A 13,936-nucleotide genomic window follows, 5' to 3' on the forward strand; every position below is an offset into this window, starting at 1 on the left:
AAAGAAGGAAAACCTTGTGGCTTTAATAAGTAAAGGAATATAGTTCAAGATCAAGCTCAGGAGTTAAAACGTTCAGCACCACTCAGATAGATAATGGGTTGCCCCTCTAATCTAAAAACTAAAGGAGTTAGTGGGCTCCAATCATACAAAGCACCCTGATAAAGGGAAAGGGGAGGAATTGCTTAAAACGAAAGGCAGAGAACATTGTTAATAGTGTATCAGGATTTAAAAACCACATTAGTCTTATTGGTATGTTTTGTTTTGACTTTTCTAGTTTATTTGTCTTTTTATATATGTGTGTTAGGATCAACTTGTCCTTACCTACAAAAATCACAGCCATCCTTAATTTCCTATCAACTTAAACTAAAGCCCTGTATTACTTACACTGTCTTACTAGGACTGATCTTATTTGAAGCTGGTTTGTTAGACCGCTGTTTTGTCTTGACTGATTTTTTTTTTAATTTGGTATGCTTGATAGTATCAAGTCTAAGAGTAGAGGCAACTACTCTGAAGATGACAAGATATAATAAGACCCTCCACTCCAGTTTGATTATTAACTACTTTTGAAGTCCTACATGTCTCCAGTGCCGTGTTTTTATTAAAATTGCTATGTAATGCTATGTTCAATTATATTATGTCTCATGATGTAAATAATTCTATTAAAAATAACAAGAGAAAGCATAGTAACTATTGTAGATCATCTAATATTGTGGTTTTATATGTCTTTTTCATTTCATGTTTTTCTAGGAATTTGTTTTTTTTTCTTGTTTTGTTCTGTTTTTCCCTAAAATATAGAAAGGACAGATATACATATAGAGATTCACACAATTGGAGAATTTGTAAACAGTTTACGGGAACAAGTTATATAATGCACAATGAAATGAACAGATACTCTGAAGAAGAAGCGACACTAAGATACCCAGTGCTAATTTTGGAGCATTATGATATAAAATCTAGCAATACTATTATTCATTATTCAGAGTGATATTAATCTAGACTCTCAAGTTTAATTTCAGCATATGTAAAGATATTGACAGCTACTTCAAAGACAATGAGAGACATTATGGCAGCCATTCTTGACTCCCCCATGTCAGGTCTTGAAGACCTAAAAAGCCTTCATCATCCTGTTCTGATTAGATTAGTTCTACAATGTGCAGTATTTATTCAATGCGTGTGAAGATAGGGACAACTATTTGGAAGAAAATAAGAGACAATACAATAAAGAGTGAAGATCTCCAGTGGACTTACTTTGAAATCTGTTTCTTAAAACTGTTTCCTTATGATCTGTTTTGTAATGTTTTGTTTTATTTAATATTACCCTCTTAAAAAAAAAAAAAAAAAAAAAAAAAAAAAAAAGAGGGTGCCAGTGGATGGAGGCCCTTCAGCCTGGGTGAAGTATTTTTCTTGTTACTGAGACAAGATACTAAAGTTAGAGGAGATACTAAAGTTAGAGGAGATACTAAAGTTAGAGGAGATACTAAAGTTAAAGAAGACACCAAAGTTAAAGGAAGAAAGGCTCATTTGGCTTATAGTTCACAGAGATTTCAGTTCATAGTTGGCTGACAAGGTGGCATGGCAAGGGGCATTTCAGAGGAGAAACAGTCCATAGCAAGCAGGCAGGAGAGAGCAAGCAAGGGTGCTTAGCAACTTCCTTCTACCCCTTTTATACATTCTCTATGCTACTGTGATTAAGGTGGTACCAAACCAGTCAGGTGTCTAATTTTTTATTTTATTATTATTTTTAAAAATTTATCAAAAATAGAAATTCAAAGTCTTTACTTCTAGTACTACAAATGGATCACCTATGAATATACTCAGAATGTCGACTTCCCTCCTAAACATGATAGCTTTCCCCCACTGCTGAGCCTGCTCAATGATACTATCCAGAAGCTATGTGAAAGTATATGGAGGGGCTGGGGATTTAGCTCAGCGGCATAAGCACCTGCCTTGCAAGCAGGCAGTCGTGAGTTCGATCCCCGGTACCAATAAAAACAAAAAAAGACAAAAAAAAAAATAAATAAAGTATATGGAATACATGTGTAGGACATTTGCTTAAAGGAGGTCATAAGTTTTGTGTCCCTTATCACAATGACCCTAGATTCCTGTTGGGCGTGTTTTAAAATACAGAAGCCATTCGTGAGGCCATCTTCTCTGAGCACACACCACTGGACTGATGTCATAACCATACATCTTTCATCCCAGCATTTCACACACTCTACATCCAGCCACCTCTGAAAAAGCCTCACCTATTTCTCATGAGTCTTTGGGAGAACACTTAAACAGAAGCATAACACTCTGGATTTTTTAATCAGTCTAGGGAGAGCATGAGGAGGAACTGTGTTGGAGGCAAACTTCCTGATAAGGAGTGTGGAAATTTGGTTCTTGAATGACGTGGAGCAAATGAAAAAGGCCACAGTTATCACCATGCCCTTTGTCAACAATACCAAGTATGTCTGTACCTAAGACATGGCCCCAGGTCAGAATGTTAGTCATGGTATTCCTGGTCATCAAGAAGGACCAGAGAGATGAAGAACCACATGGTTTTCCTCTTCTTTGCTTCATTCCATATAATTCTTAGTTAGGATTATTGAAGGCAGATATGGATAAAGTAAGAACGCTCTATAAGACTAAATGAAACATCTAATTTTAAAGTAGCCAATTATTATATTCATCACCTATAATATTTCTGTTTATCTCCATGTCGTGAAATCTTCAGGAACAAATGCTTTCTTGAAATATTTTTTCAAAACCTCATAGTATCTCTAGGAAAAGGATTAAGAATTAAAACGAAATGGACCATCTGCAATCATTTTGGGAAATCCTAATTTAGGAACAAGAAGACAGACTTTAACTAAAAGATTAAACAACCTGAGATAAAGCTCACCACTGCCTTCAAAATTCGAGCATTGTTACTTTTGAAGCTCACTCTGTCAAAGGCTGTCCTAGGCGCCAGCAATTTCAGCCTTCTGCACGACTGCTCCTGAGAGCCCTGGAACACTGTCTTTCTGTAGACTGGCATCATTGTGGATTAGCCTTTCAGTTTCTTGCCAGCTCTTTTTCCCTTCCACATAAACAACCTGTCTGTCTCTACTTTATTTCTATCAAGCTGGAGAAAATGAGCTGAGGGAGAGGAAGAGAGAAAACTGACGGGATATATTCCTGACCAGCATTTGTTATGTACTCTCTAACTGATAAAGAAGCATGTCAAAGAATGACCAGAATTTGTAATCTCTCAAGACACAAATCCCATCTCGATTTGGATGAAGTTAAAAGAAATTTAACCTTCAGAAATTTATACTTGGATCTTGCTTTTGAAGGTCAGCCAATCCTATGTGATTAGCTTTTGAACCAAGATCTAAGGTTTTCTCTGCTTACTAAGATTATTTCTTGGTAAATAATTGTACACAGATAAAAATATAAAAATACAGTCTTAAATGTATCCTTAACATTTGGAATATTCAAGTATTCACTTTCTCACCTTTAGCACTACTGACATTTTGGATCACATTATTTTCTGTGGTGAGGGGCTATCACGTGGCGTCCCATAACTGTGACAATAACACACTTCGAAACATTGTCATATCTCCCCTGGGAGGCAAGTGTCCCTGTTTAGAATAATTCCTGTAATAGAAAAGCAAGTTAATGTTTTTTTTTTTTAAATATATATCCTCCTCTTGTATTTGAACAAATTTAGAAGTTGTTTTGCAAACTTAATCCTCTCTGTCTTTCTGTGTCTCACACTGATTGACTTCTGGAAACTCTTCCTTTGCTGGATATGCAAAAATGAAGGATCTGATAAAAATTAGACTCTGTATTCCAATTAACTGTAATTCAGTCTGAACTGGCTCTTTCACACATAGTGCAATCTTAATTGATGTTTATCATTAATTCAAAAACCCTATGAATTTCTCAAGTGGCTTTGAATAGCGAAAATAAAATTAAATCCTCTAAATGTGGTTCAAAGTTTAACTGTATTTATATTCTCTTTAAACTCTATAAAACTTGAGATTATGAACTTATAATCAGTCCCCCCATTCTTTGATCAGGAATGAGTTTAGAGTAATAATTTAAACCTGACCAAATTACATGGTGACTTTAAGATATAAGTTGAATTTACTATAGGATTTGTATTTATTCCCAATTTTATTTTCACATAGAATAGAATGCTTTCCAAGCTCCAGGTATTCCTCTGTTATTTTCTTTAGGAATTACAGTTTAAGAAAAATTGCACATTTGACTTTGAAACTTATATAAGGAGGAATTTCTATTGATAGCACAGACATAAGCTCTATTCCTCAAAATGAATCTCCAGGCTTCTCACAGCTGGCTAGAGTATGTAGGCTGTCCTAGTTTTACGATGGAGCTCTCAAGTGTTCCTGAGAAAACACATCAATTTGGCTGGTACTTGTCATATAATGAGTTATCATCATCTTAAATGCATGCTATATCCATAATTACACTATTTACTCAATGATCAAGGAATGTATATACTGGAAAGAGCAGAGTAACCTTATCTGAGTGATTAAGAAATAAGGTATCAATATTGTTCATGATACATGCAGAGTAAATATTGAGGAAAATAAATTATAGACAGGCACTTATATTTACTTGTAAATAAATAAATTCAAATAGGCTGCTATTAGTAAGATTCATTTTATCCCTGATTGTTACATTTTACCTGATGGAACTTGTACAACTAATTTATTCTTCGAGTGTTTCTAAAATGATTATCTAAAGAGATAGAAAAAAAAAAGGTGGTAAATGGAGGACTGGGAATGATATTTTAGATAGAAGTAGTACTGGGAGAGGTGGCATGTTATATTTTGGAAGTGCCTTGAGTGAAGTAAAGGACCAATCATGAAGACAATGTGCAGATAATTTCCTTCTGCTTCTCAGGCAGGGATAACAGGAAGTGTAAGTACACTGAGCCAAGACAATGTCAGGCTTGTGCTGTGGGATCTATAGGCTGAGGTGGATGTGGCAGGGAAATGAATGCATAATGAATGAGAGTAGAACTCCCTTAAAGACAGGCACACAATTGGAGTTGACTCTTTTATGTGTACTGGAATTATCACGATAAAGTTGTCATCAATTTACACCACATGACTTCATTTCTTTATTTGATTGTGCTGTTAAATGGCATGCATATTACTTTTTCATATGTCTTGAACGGAATTTCAATAGTAGTCTTAAAGACTACATAGAGATAAAAATGAGCACAGTCCCTAGAACAACAGAAAGAAACCTTCAGGTAGGACAAGCAGTTAAACAAGGGGGGAAAGAAGAAAGCAAACCACTGGAACATAACATGGCAAAGTTGAGCCAGTACATATCAGTGATATCCATAAATGTAAATGGCCTCAGTTCACGTGTCAAAAGAAGTAGGTTAACAGAATAGATTAAGAAACATGATCCCACAGTATGCTGTACGCAAGAAACACATCTGACTCAAAAGGAAACTCAAAGATTAAAAGTCAAAGGATAGGAAACAATATTTCATGCAACAGGAACCCAGAAAATAGCAGGGGTAAACATTCTATTTGCAGACAACATAAACTTCAAACCTAAAATGGTTAAAAGAGATAAAGAAGATCACTACATACTCAATAGTGAAAAATTCAAGAGGAAAAACTGACAGTTATAAATTTATATGCACCAAATACAGGAGCACACAACTATATAAGACAGATACTGATGGCCATGAAAAATACACAAGAACACAATTATAGCAGGGGAGCTTAACAACACACTGTCACAAAGAGATAGGTCAACTAGACAAAAAGTCAGCAAAGAAATAATAGAACTGAATCATACTTGTGAGCTATTGGACTTAGTAGATGTTTACAGAGTGTTCCACCAAACTACATCAGAATATACATTCTTCTCAATCTGCACATGGGACATTCTCCAAAATAGACCATATATTATCCCATAAAACATTCTTAAGTAAATGCAAAGATATTGAAATTATCCAATGTGTAATATCTGACTATAGCACACTGAAATTGGAAATTAATGGCAAAAGAAATTGTAAAGACTGCATAAATACATGGAAATTAAATAACAACCTTTTGAACAACCAGTGGGCTACAGAAGAAGTTAAAGAAGAAAAAAAGCAATACTTACAATTCAATGAAAATGCAGAAACAACATACTGTAATCTGTAGGATGCAATGAAAGCTAACTTAAGAATGAAATAGATAGCAATAAACTATCATATCAAGAAAAAAATGAGCACAAATAAACAATCTCAAGCTTCTAGAAAAAGAAGAGTAAGTTACACCCAAAGCTCATAGAAGAGAGGAAATTGCAAAGATTAGAGCAGAAATCAATGCAATTGAAAATTAAAAAGAACAGTAAAAAGAATTAATGAATCAAAAGCTGGTTTTTTGAGAGAATAGACAAAATTGACAAACCTCTAGCTAATCTTATAAAGCAAAAGAAAGAAAAAACCCAAATTCATGCAATAAGGACTGAAAAGGGGGAAATTACTACAAATTCTTTAGAAATTCAAAAGATCACAAAAACCTACTTTGAAAATTTCCACTCACACAGAATGGAAAACGTAGAGGAAATGGACAGATTTCTAGAAACATTTGAACTACCAAAGCTCAACCAAGAAGTATAGCAATTTTGAATAACCCAATATCCTCTATTGCAATTGAAAACATAATTAAAAACTTACCAACAAAGAAAATCCCAGGTCCTGATAGATACATGCCTGATTTCTACAAGAAATTTAGAGATTTGATGCCAATACCCCTTAAATTCTTCAAAGAATTGAAAAGGAAGCAGCTCTCCCTAAATCATTCCTGGATGCAAGTATTACTTTGATACCAGAACCAGAGAAAGACCCAACCAGGAGGAGAACTATAGGCCAATCTCACTAATGGACATTGATGCAAGGATTTCAATAAAGTACTGGCAAATAGAACGCAGCAAATCATCAAGAAGATTGTACATCATGATCAAGGAATACATCATTCCAGGAATGCCGGGTTGATTTAACATACACAAATCAATAAATGTAATATACCACATCAACAGAGTCAAAACAAAAACCACATGGTCATCGCAACAGATTCAGAAAAAAACTTTTGATAAAGTCCAACACATGTTCATGATAAAAACCCTGCGGAAACTCAAAATTCATGGTGTCTACATCAATCTTACAATGGCCACCTATGACAAACCAACAGCCCACATTACACTAAATGGACAAAAACTGAAAGCTTTCACACCAAAATCAGGAATAAGACAAGGATTTCCACTATCACCAGTCCTATTCAATATAGTTCTGGAAACATAGCCAGGAAATTCAAACAAGAGTGAGAAATAAAAGGAATAAAGGTAGGAAAGGAAGAAGTTAAATTATCAGTAGAGGACATGATACTCTATATAAAAGACCCAAAATCTCCATTAAAAGACTACTAGAGGTAATAAAAAATTCAGCAGTAGAGTTGGATACAAAGTCAATGCTCAAAAATCAATAGCATTCCTGTACACAAACAAAACACTTACTAGGAAATAAAGTATGGAAATATCACGCTTCACAATAGTATTTAAAAAATGAAACACTTAGGAATCAATCTAAGAATGTAAAAGACCTATAAGCTGAAAATTATGCTATGATAAAAAAGGAGATTGAAGAGAATATTAGAAAACGGAAGAACATTTCTAGCTATTGGTTAGGAAGAACCAACGTTGTGAAAATGGTCACACGCCCAAAACTCATATACAGGTTTAATGCAATCCCTGTCAAAATACCATTAACATAGAGAAAACATTCCTAAAATACATTTGGAAACAGAAAAATCAAGAGTAGCAAAGACAATTCTGGGCAACAAAGGCAAGGCAGGAGGCATCTCAGTTCCTGACTTGAAATTATACTACAAAGCCACAGTGATAAAATCAGCATGGTACTGGCAATGACCTGAAGATCAATGGAGCAGATAAGAAGATGCAAGCACAACTACAAAGATCCTCAGCCACCTGATATTTAACAAAGGGGCTAAACACATTCACTGGAGGGAGGATAGCCTCTTTAATAAATGGTGTTGGAAAAAGTGGCTTTCCGTGTGCCAAACACTGAAACTAGACCCATGCATATCACAGTGCACAAAACATAAGTCTAAATGGATCAAAGACCTAAATATTAAAACAGAAGCACTAAATCTACTGGAAGACAAGGTAGGTACAATTCTTGGAGACATAGGGGTAGGCAGAGATTTCATGGACAAAACACGAACTGCAAGGCAAACACTTCAAAGAATCAACAATTGAGATTTCATATTATCGAGAAGTTTCTGCACTTCAAAAGAAAATCACCAATACAGTGAAAAGAAAGCCCACAGAATGGGAAAGAATTTTCGCCGTCATCCTCTAGACTAAGGACTTATAACCAGGTCATATAAAGAACTGAAAATCATCGATCCTCCCCAATTCAAAGACCCTCTCTAAAAATGGGCATCTGAGATGAATACACAATTCTCAGATGAAGATATACAAATGTCAAATAAATACATGAAGAAATGTTCACCATCACTGGTAATTTGAGAAATGCAAATTGAAACAGCATTGAGATTTCATCGCACTCTGGAAAGAATAGCTGCCATCAAGAAGTCCACTGATAATAAATGTTGGTGAGGCTTCAGGGAAAAAGGTACACTGCTCCAGAGTTGGTGGGAGTGTAGACTGGTACAACCACTATGGAAATCAGTTTGGAGAATTCTTAGAAGACTAAGATTGGATGTTCCCTTCAATCCATCTATTCCCCTCCTGGGTATTTTCCCAGAAAACCTGGAAAGGTCATATCACAGTAGTATCTGCACCTGTGTTCATAGCAGCACAATTTGTAATAGCTAAATCTTGGAAACAACCAAGATACTCATCAACCACAGAGTGGCTTAAGAAGATGTGATATCTCCACACAATGGAATATTACTCAGCTATAAAAAGGATGATCTTGAGGCCTTCATAGGTAAATGGAGACAACTTGAGACTATCATCATTAATGAAATAAATAAGCATATTTATGAATATCACGTTGTGTCTCTAGTATAAAAAGTAATAAGAAATATAGGAGTAATAAACCCAAAATGTGTAATTGCTATTGTAAAAAAGAGAGGAAAAGAAACTGCTCTAAAGGATATAACTGCATGCATGTTTAAGTGTGTAGGATTGATAACCATATTAGTAGGTTTTTGTTAGATCATTGAACAGAACTGTTTGCAGTTTCACTGATTCAATGTCCATTTTGCATGCTTCATTTTTATAACTTGAACAGCTATTTCTTAGAGGACAATATGTAATTTATCAACTAGTGATTTTTTACCAAATTTTGAAATTATGTACTATTTCTACCCTTTTTTCTGTTTTGTTTTTTCTCTTTAAATAAAATTTAATAATAAATAGTAGTCTTAAAGACTTTTTAGAAAATCACCTGAGTAATATGGAGAATAAAATATATGACTCGTATACGTTAAAATATTCTTTATAGCTAGGTTTACTTTTGCTCTTTGCTTTACATGTAGATTTTAGCTACAGACTGGTATTGTTTTCATTTCTTCTAAATAATTAGTTGTGACAATTTCCGTAAATCAGTTCTGCTAGTAAAAAATTATCTTCTATCTTTATTACATGCATATTATTTTTTATTCACTTCCAAAAGATGTGTGGCTAGCTTCTTGATGACAAGTCATGGGATTTTGTTACTGTTGTCGTTTCTTTTGGTTTAGTCTTTTTCAGCTTCTCACATGTGTAATCTTAGCCACTGCTGTGTAGCCTCAACATTTAAAATTAGGAGCTACAATTATTTGTCCTGGGTTGACCTTTTGAATGCTGAGCCATTTCATATCTATTTTATTTTCAAGGCTTTTATTGATTTTGTCTTTTAACTCTGTTTTATTTCTAACTGTTGATGTCTGCGTTCATTTACTGGAGTATATTATTTGAATGTGGAAAATTTTTCAATTAATTGATAAATGTTTTGGCCATAAGTTCCTTTACTATTTACTATTTTTCCTACTCTTTTGTTTAGCTTTGTTCATTTGGTTATATGTATATAACCATTTATATATATATATATATATATATATATATATATATATGTATATTTTTTTTTCTTTTTTGTTCTTGTTTTTGCATAACTGTGTCCCATAGCTCTCTGAGATTCTGCTCACTGATGTTTACTATTTTTAATTTTTGATTCTCTGACTAGAATATTTTTATTTACCTATTGATTCTATTGTGGGATTTTTTTTTTTTTTCTCTTTTTCGGTACCAGGGATCGAACTCACGACTGCCTGCTTGCAAGGCAGGTGCTTATGCCGCTGAGCTAAATCCCCAGCCCCCTCTATTGTGGGATTTAATCTGCTGGCTCATTTCTTCATAATTTTACAGGTTCATTTGCTTTACTTTCAACTCAAGAATTTCTATTCTAGGGGCTGGGAATTAGCTGTGTCCTATAGAACTTCTACAACTCAGAGCTGAGGATACAGAAGGATATAACATCTCCAGTTTTATGTCTCTGACTCTTAATATTCTTATTCTTTTTATAAATTTCAATAGATTCTCTTGAATGAATACTTCCAGTTAATTACAAGCTTGTTGCTCAATTACCAGAAACTATAAATAGTACCTTTGGTCAATTTTATCCACTTTTATGCCTACTTCTTTGCAAAAGGATTTGTCATGCCACAGATACTCATTTAACCATTTTTAGAACTTTTGTGTTTTTTACGGGTTTTTATCTTCATTTATTCTGGAGATCAAACCCAAACCATGGCCAGGGTTTGTAATGCATGCCTATATCTCAGCACTCTGGGAGGATTGAAATTTTGATCACAGGCTGAAAACATTGGTAAGAGACATACTTTCTCAAGAAAAAAAAAAAAAAAAGTAATGACAAGGTCTAGGGATTAGCTCTGAGTTCAACCTTCACAGACGAAACAAAATAAACCCAAAAAATCCTATCTACTTCAATACACATATATTTAATTTATGTAAAAATCAAAATAGCACAGTTTGGTAATGTGTTAAATCTAGTAGAGTATTGTTTTCTTACTGTTCCCTGAAGCATGATCTGTAGGATAGGATGGTACTGTTGTCCGTTACCTCTATGAATTATCACATTTTTGTTGATCTCATTATTTTCAAAGAAACTGACCATGTACATGTGTTAAATTCTCATTTAATTACTTACTGAAGCTGAAAAACTTTTATATTAACATGCAAATAAATATGAACATGAACATGTTTATAGTATTTCCTGTTTATACTATCTTAATTTGCTTCTAAGAAAATTTCCATTATTTTGTTATACAATTCAAGCTATGTTTCATTCTTCGGTGAAACCTATTTTGTTTCTCTAAGGTCAAGGGGTATTGTAAATATATTAAAGTAAATTCACATTAAATGGTGACCATCAAGAAGAAATTTTACAGGAGTCATCTTTTCCTAAAAAATTATTTTGGGTACATTTTAGAGATACATAATGATAATGTTCATCATAGAAAATTTGTTATCTGTACATATTCTGCTTCATTTTCCTGATTGCCCTTCCTTCCTTAAAACCCTTTTCCCCTTCTCATTTCAAAAACTTTGTTTCCATTTTCCCTTTTTTCTTGTTCCTTCTTTGCTCTCTTCCTCTCCCCTCCTCAATAATCTCTTTCAATTGATTGTTTTTGTCAGTTCCATTGCTCCTTGTTCCTTCATCAGTGACTTTCTTCCTCTTCAGTCTCTTTATTTGGGTAGATTATGTTACTATATATATATATATATATATATATATATCCCCTAGAATTCTACTTGAACATGATCAGTATCCATAAATATCGTCAGTTATGACAAAACACATCAAAAATTTTGTGGTTGCACTAGTACATATACTTCAGAATTAGTATATGTACTAAAACACTGATTCATAAAGTGTTTTAAAAAATAAAAATAAATAATAAAGGTAAGTGATTTCTTAAGTTTAGTTTATGGACAGCAAAACTAAAATGACTAACGTGTTTGATATGATATGCTATCCAATATTGAGCTCAATGCTTACAGTATTTTGAATAATAGTTAACCTAAAGAAGCAGCTTATTATTGACAAAGACACAAAGAAATATTGACCTATATACAAGTAGTATTTAAATATATGTAAATGTAGAAGTAAGTTTTTCTAAATTGTTTCTTTGCAACCCTGAACACGAACCTACTTTTGATAATTGTTATTAGTTAATTTCAAGGGAAAAATCCGTATCTAGGTCAAAAACATGTTTCTCGAGTACATTGTGTTGGAAATTTTAAAGAAGTTCATATTCAGTACATATTTAGGAGGCTTTAATACCGACATGAAATGGCAGAAGAGCCTGGCTGGAGTACAATTGTTTCTATCATGCTGGCCAGTAAGCAGAGAGAGAAAGGAGAACCCAGAAAAGCCGATAAATCCTTAAAGGTAATTCACCAAGTGACATGCCTTTTCCAACTATATTATGTCCTCTACTAGCAAGTCAAGAATGTTATACTCACAATGTAATCACCTTCCATAAGCTCATATATGAATGCATGAGGTTTTGGGGGGATACTCCAGGACAAAACCGTAATCCACCCTGGCCCCCAAAAAGCTAATGTGCAGATCTTTATACAAAGGGCATTTAGCCCACATCTGAGAATCACCAATAGCCTACCAACCCCAGCAACATTGAAAAGTCCTAGTCCAAAACATCCTCTGAGACTCCAAGCACATTCCTAGCTCTGAGCCCCTGCCAGAATCAAAAGGAAAGCTAAACAATTTAATATGCTATGGCTTAGTATAAACAAACCTATTAGAAAAGAAAAAATAAGATATAGAAAAGAATGAGACAAAAGCAAAAGCAAAACAAGCAGGCCAAACATTAAAAACTATAATTGTATGTCCGATATTGGCAAGAGGTTGTAGCAATATGATACGAGCTCCAAAAGACTTGGGCTTTCTTGTCCCTATAGCATTTCTGGTTCTAGTCTCATAGACTGTTACACTGGCTTTTGTTGCTGCCTGTGACTTTCTTCAGACAGTATATGGTCCTAGTTTCTCCAACTTCCTCGTCTCCACTGTAGTTTGGTTTCACTTTTACAGTTTCAGCCCGAGATCTCCACTGCCTGGTTTCCTAGGCCTTCTGAAATCTGAGCAGAAGTCTCCTTGACCCAACAACTCTTCATTTTGCATGCCAGTGAAAGAAGAGTCCGTGGATCAGGTCAAGATCTCCTGCCAGCTCAAGCGTTGTTATGCTTGGTGTCATGGTTGTAGAGGTCTCTGGGTACCTGAATGGTCAAACTGTATGAAACATTCCCCTTTTTGGCCCAGAAAGAGAAGAGTGCTCTTGGACTTTCATCTCAAAGTGGTCTTTCACTTATCCACAGTGAATGCCAGGATCTTGATGTTTCCTGGGATGTCCTCAAATATCCTGCCTATTGTCCTGATACAAATTATTTCACTTTTAGAAAAATCTTTTCAGAGACCTCATTCTGATTTTGCATGCCATCAATTTATGAGAAAAATTGAAAATATTTTCAAATGAATTTTTTGCTTCTGTTGCTCAGTGTAAGTCTTGCTAAAAGCAGCAAGCAGTATTCATGTTACAGCCTGAATATTGGACTATCATGAAATTGTCTCTGCCTGATTAATTAGTCCACTGCCCTTAATCTCATACTCCTAAAAAAGTCTGAAAAAAGTCTCAGGAAATGAGCAAAATGTAGACACTCCATTCTCATCAGATTTCCTGCCAATTGAAAACATTTCCTATTTCAAGTTTTATATTTATTTATATATTTGATGAATATATTATATGCATACATCTGTGTACATATAAGTACATATATATATATATATATATATTATTTTTAACAGCTTGAAAGTTAAATATTCAAATTAAAATACACAAGGCTTATTTTTATATGGAAGATT

The 13,936-nt window shown here is 34.2% G+C and overlaps 1 long non-coding RNA gene and 1 other non-coding gene across 2 annotated transcripts in view; one reads left to right on the forward strand and one right to left on the reverse strand.

Moving 5' to 3' along the window:
• The window catches only part of LOC134471711 (uncharacterized), a 1,254,606-nt gene that overhangs the window by 322,915 nt on the left and 917,755 nt on the right, over positions 1-13,936 (forward strand). The gene's annotated exons all lie outside the window — the stretch shown is intronic.
• On the reverse strand, positions 2,036-2,164 carry LOC111757861 (small nucleolar RNA SNORA11). The gene has a single exon (XR_002792122.1). It is a non-coding gene; the product is annotated as a small nucleolar RNA SNORA11 (small nucleolar RNA).

This window comes from Cavia porcellus, unplaced genomic scaffold (genome assembly GCF_034190915.1).
Source record: "Cavia porcellus strain 051 isolate PalLab524CR breed Dunkin Hartley unplaced genomic scaffold, mCavPor4.1 scaffold_19, whole genome shotgun sequence".
NCBI lineage: Eukaryota > Metazoa > Chordata > Mammalia > Rodentia > Caviidae > Cavia > Cavia porcellus.